Source organism: Mus caroli, chromosome 4, assembly GCF_900094665.2.
Source record: "Mus caroli chromosome 4, CAROLI_EIJ_v1.1, whole genome shotgun sequence".
In the NCBI taxonomy this organism is placed as follows: Eukaryota; Metazoa; Chordata; class Mammalia; order Rodentia; family Muridae; genus Mus; species Mus caroli.
In genome coordinates this window covers 68222311-68228294 of record NC_034573.1, presented here as the reverse complement: position 1 = coordinate 68228294, position 5984 = coordinate 68222311, and the positions used below count along the sequence as shown (strand labels likewise).

Here is a 5984-nt window from a genome sequence, read left to right as displayed (position 1 = left end):
TTATGTTGTATTCAGATAGAATAAAATATTTCAGTATTTTTGAATTTGTAAACAATGTGGTCTACTGTAGAAAAGCTTCTATGTGCTACTGATTAAAATGTATATTCTTTTTCTCTCTCTTTAAACTTGTTTTAATGGTCTCAAAATTCTGTGACAGATTTTTGGTCAAGTTGTTTCCATTAAAAAGAACTGCTTTTGAAAACTAATAACTTAAAACTCACACACACACACATACACACACACACACACAAATGGTCTTCTTTCATTCTTTCCTTCTGCATTTCCTGACACATTGTTATCATTAACCAGTCTTTTACTATTAAACTGAAATGGTCAATTGAGACAAACAGTTCTGAGACATTTTTTCCACCACTGATTAAAACTAGGGTGTCAGGTGTTAGGGATAACATTTATTTAGCCTTCTGAGCTTTCTGGGCAGACTTGGTGACTTTGCCAGTTCCAGCAGCCTTCTTGTCCACAGCTTTGATGACACCCACAGCAACTGTCTGCCTCATGTCAGAAACAGCAAAATGACCAAAGAGAGGATAGTCAGAGAAGCTCTCAACACACATGGGCTTGACAGGGATAATATCAACAATGGCAGCATCATCTGACTTCAAGAATTTGGGGCCATCTTGCAGCTTCTTACCAGAACGACGACCAATCTTTTCTTTAAGCTCAGCAAACTTGCATGCTAAGTGGGCTGTGTGACAATCCAGAACAGGAGCATAGCCAGCATTTGGCCTGGATGGTTCAGGATAATCACCTGAGCAGTGAAGCCAGCTGCTTCCATTGGTGGGTCATTTTTGCTGTCACCAGCAACACTGCCTCATCTAACATATTTGACAGACAAGTTCTTTACATTGAAGCCCACATTGTCCCCAGGAAGAGCTTCACTAAAAGCTTCATTTCACCAGATTTGACTTCAGTTGTTACATTGACTGGAGCAAAGGTAACCACCATGCCTGGTTTGAGAACACCAGTCTCCACTCGGCCCACGGGGACAGTGCCAATGCCCCCAATTTTATAGACATCCTGGAGGGGCAGTTGCAGAGGCTGGTCAGTTGGATGAGCTGGTGGCAGGATACAGTCTAAAGCTTCCAGCAGCATGGTGCCACTGGCACTGCCATCTTTACACATGACTTTCCATCCCTTGAACCAAGGCATATTAGCACTTGGCTCCAGCATGTTGTCACCATTCCAACCAGAAATTGGCACAAATGCTACTATGTCAGGGTTGTAGCCAATTTTCTTAATGTAGGTGCTGACTTCCTTAATGATTTCCTCATATCTCTTCTGACTGTATGGTGGCTCAGCGGAATCCATTTTGTTGACACCGACAATTAGCTATTTTACACCCAGGGTGTAAGCCAGAAGAGTATGCTCATGGGTCTGCCTGTTCTTGGAGATACCAGCTTCAAATTCATCAACACAAGCAACAGCAATCAGGACAGCACAGTCAGCCTGGGATGTGCCTGAATCATGTTTTTGATGAAAGTCTCTGTGTCCTGTGGCATCAATGATAGTCACATAGTACTTACTGGTCTCAAATTTCTACAGGGAGGTGTCAGCTTTCAGTTTGTCCAAGACCCAGGCGTACTTGAAGGAGCCCTTTCCCATCTCAGCGGCCTCCTTCTCAAACCTTTCAATGGTCTGTTTTTCGAGTCCACCACATTTGTAGATCAGGTGACCGGTTGTGGTGGACTTGCTGGAATCTACGAGTCCGATTACGATGATGTTGATGTGAGTCTTTTCCTTTCCCAATTTTGCTTTGAATTAACGGTGGCTTTCACAACACCTGCGTCCTGACCGCAAACCCATTACAGAAAAAAAAAAAAAAAAAAAAACTAAAAAATGTATTTTTTTGGAAAAAAATTTCCAACCTGCTTGTGGACGTTGTACATCGTGGTGCGCACTAGGCTCCGCACCACGATGTACAACGTCCACAAGCAGTGTCTTATTGATGGTGTCTTTTGCCTTGCAGAAGCTTTGCAGTTTCATGAGGTCCCACTTGTCAATTCTCGATCTTACAGCACAAGCCATTGCTGTTCTATTCAAGAATTTTTCCCCTGTGCCCATATCTTCAAGGCTTTTCCCCACTTTCTCCTCTATAAGTTTCAGAAACCAAGACCACTCACCATCATCAGAACCCAGCATGCTCACTTTTCTTATCAGCTCAAAATACTGTTGTCTATATTTTTCTTAGGTTACATTTGTTGAATACATTTTTAAACACCTTTTTATGTTGTAGAAAAAATTTTTTCTTTCATTCATTGAAGATAGTTTTGTGGGTATATATAATTTTGGTTTGGCTGTTATGCTCTTTTATGACTTTGAATGCGTTGCTCCAGGATCTTCTAGCTTTCAAAGTTTCCACTGAGATATCAGCTGTTATTTTGAAGGGTTTTCTTTTAGATGTGGCTTGCATTTTTTATCTTGAAGTTTTAAGTAGACTTTTTTTTTTTTGTCATGGATACTTAATGTTTAAACTATGACATGATGTTGGGATTTTCTTTTTCAGTCTTGTTTATGTTGTTTTCTCTGTGCTTCTTGTATCAATGCGGGTGTGTATTTCCTTAATTTGGGGATATTTGTTCTATGATCTTGTTAAAGATATGGTCTATGCCATTGACTTGTGATTTTCCTCACATATTTCTGGCCAAAATCTGAGAGTTTTGAGGCTGTTTTGTTTTTGTTTTTACTGTGTCCCATAGTTTTTGCATGCTTGTTTCCTATGTTTTTGTTTGTCTTGTGTTAAATCTTTTATGTTCCTTCATTATTGGTCTATGTTCTCTATTTTACCTTTGATACCCAATTTTCTTTCTTCTGCTTGATTCCTTCTACTTGGAAGGTTTCCTTTGCATATTCTAGTTGGGCTTTGTGTGTTTGTTTTGTTTTAATTCTATCTTCATTTCAGTTTGAGTTCTCTTCTTTTTTTAAAATTTGATATGTTCTTTATTTACATTTCAAATGTTATCCCCTTTCTCAGTTTACTGCTCCCCCACCCCAGAAAATCCCTATTCCATCCTCCCTCCCCCTGCTTCTATGAGGGTGTTCCCCCACCCCCACCCACCTCCCCCACTCCCGCCTCCCCAATCTAGCATTCCGGACACTGGGCCACTGGGACTTCACAGCACCAAGGGCCTCTTCTCCCATTGATGCCTGACAAGGACCTCCTCTGCTACATATGCAGCTGGAGCTGTGGGTCCTTCCATGTATACTCTTTGGTTGAGTTCTCTTCAATATTTCTATAAGTTTATGAATTCCACTTTCACATCCAAAATTGGCTTTGACATTTCTATCATCTTGTGTTCTCTTGGGTATCACTCGGTCACTTATTCTCCTTTAGCTCTACTCCTTGATTTCATTGAGCTGTTTCTTCGTGTCTTCTTTAAATTTCTTAAATCCTTTGAGCAGGTTTATGATTGTTCTTTCAACTTATGTCCCGAAGTTTATCTAGGTAACTAATATTGTCAAGTATTTCTTCAGGGCTGGTAGGTTTTGGAGAGAAGTTACTAGCTTTACTTTTCAATTGCTGGTATTCTTAAAATGCAATCTGTCTGCACAGGTGGACTTTGTTTTTTTTAAGGTTGTTATGGATGGAGCATGAGCTATGAGAAAGGATTATATCTGAGGTAGGTTGAGTCTAAAGACTGAAAATGGTTTGGATGAAAGCAGTCCTATGAGCATTGGAAATTGGGATGATGTACAGGATATTCTTGTTCCAAGTTGGGAGTGTGAAGTTAGACAAGTATGACAAGAATATTTGGATATTATGTGGGAGAGCCCTGTGTTATAGGAGGTAGGTTGAGAGGATATTGCCCCAAGATTAGATCTCCTCTGCATTGGAAGTAGGGAGTAACAGACTAATATTGTGTACTGGCAATGGACCCTAAGCTAAATCTAGTGGGTTATGAACAGGAATAGATAAAGAGTTCTGGGGAACTCATCAAAATTGACCCTGAAGGATGATATTGAAGGTCTGAGTAAAGGTTAGGGTAGTAAACGTTGCCAAAAGGGTCCCATGAGTCTGTGGGGGTAGAGCAGGTCTTAGTGGGAGCCTAGATGTTGGGTATAGCACAGAAGGATACAATGAGAATAAGAGAGAACATGGAATTTGGTACTGCAAGGAAGCCTACAAGCCAGTACTAAAAGGGACAGGTGACCAGACTAGCCCAAGACACTAGCTTTGGGGCCTTGATAGTATTCAGAGTAAAGTAGAAAAACAAATATCATTTAGGGTCAGGGTTTATTCATTAGGCTATACCCTGGAGGAGACAGAGGAAGCCTGGGAATAGATTTTGGTGGTTAAAGTTTCACTTTCTTTTAAATATCCTAAGTTTCTTTCAAAGTTTAAAGCCTCTCGAAAATATTTAAGGGCTGTCTAAATATATTAAACATCTTTCTAAAATATGAAAAGATTCTGTAAAATATCTAAAGCATCTATAAAACTCAAAGGTCTCTCTGTAGTGGTTCAAATTCTCCCAACTATGGAATCTCTTAACATAAAAATCAAGTCCTGCACTTTCTTATTCCAATAGGAAAGAATCGATGCATAGCCATAATCAAATGAGAGGAAAAACTAAATTTGTACAATATAAAAAAATTGACACTTAATGTCTGGGAGCCTTCCATGTTCCTCTTGTTTCCACAGAGTTTTTCTACAAGAGGGTTAGACAATCATCAGAAGACTCTCTTAGTCCTCTTCAGGGATTGCGCCCCTGACACATGGTTTCAGCCTCAACTTTTTTTTTCTGACCTCTTCAGTCTTGGGTCTTCCATTGAAACTGAAGGTCTTTCTCACCAAAAGTTTATCCTGGCTTCTCTTTAACAACTCCCGCCCTGGCAAAAAAACAAAACAAAACAAAACAAAACAAACAAACAAACAAACAAACAAAAAGCTCCAAGCTCCAAGTCCTTTCTATGACCTTAATCCATATAATCAATATTAGTACCACCTGAATAACTCTTATACCATACCAAGTTTAGAACCCAGAAGGAGATGGACCTTTTTCTCTCTTGAACTTAGGTTCTATGTGATGAGCCTGAGGAAATTTTCCCAAATGTATCTCTGTCTCTCTCTAGTTACCAGTAACATCTTTGCTCCAGTCAATCAGCACCAATTGTTTCAATAAAGCAAAGGTTTTACTTCAGTGGTGCTGGTTATGTATTAACCATAGCCAACTCTGTAGCTCCAGTTAATCAGGTACAATAGATTCTTAATTCAAAATATTGAATGTTCTCAACAAAGTCTTTAAGAGGGTTGCAAATTTCCACAGCTGAAACTTCATAAGTCAGAATTGCATCATCTGTACCTTCTCAGATTTATTTTCTTAGTACCCACAACAAATTACTAATCTCTGATTACTCAATGGCTTTTCCATCTAAAACTTCAAATGCCACAGAAATGCTTCCAAGATCACAACATGTCCAGGTTTGTCACACAATACAGCAATACCTCACAACTTAGTATAGATTTGAGTCTTAGGGTTTTTAATTTTGCAGCTTATAATTCAACTTCTAAGTTGAATTCAGAGCAGAAACCTGAAGGTCAGGCTGATTCAGAAGCCATAGGTATTTGCTGTTTTTTGGCATGTTCCCCATGGCTTGTTCTGCTATCCTGTTGTTTTTGTTTTTGTTTTTGTTTTGTTTTTGTTTTTCCAGAACCCAGAACCACAGGCCCAGGTTTAGCACTGCTCCCAGTTAGCTGAGCCTTCCCAAATCAATTGTGGTTCTAGAAAATGTACCACAGGCTTGTCCACAGGTAAAGTTGGTATTTTCTCAATTCCTTTCAAATGACTCTAACTTGTATCAAGCTCAAAATAAATCAATCAGGACACTTACCACTCTTGATTCTTCTGCAGCTAAGACAGTGTGATCCATTCAAGTCATGGACAATAACCCACAAGGCTTTTAGAAGTGATATCTTTGGGGTTATTTATTTTCATCCAGAGGCCATATTGGCATTTGGCTTAAGCTGTCGC

The 5984-nt window shown here is 39.5% G+C and overlaps 1 pseudogene; it reads right to left on the bottom strand.

Annotated features, from left to right (window-relative positions):
- Positions 1–410: 410 nt before the first annotated feature.
- Positions 411–2157, bottom strand: LOC110293342 (annotated as a pseudogene).
- Between the last annotated feature and the right edge of the window lie 3827 nt (positions 2158–5984).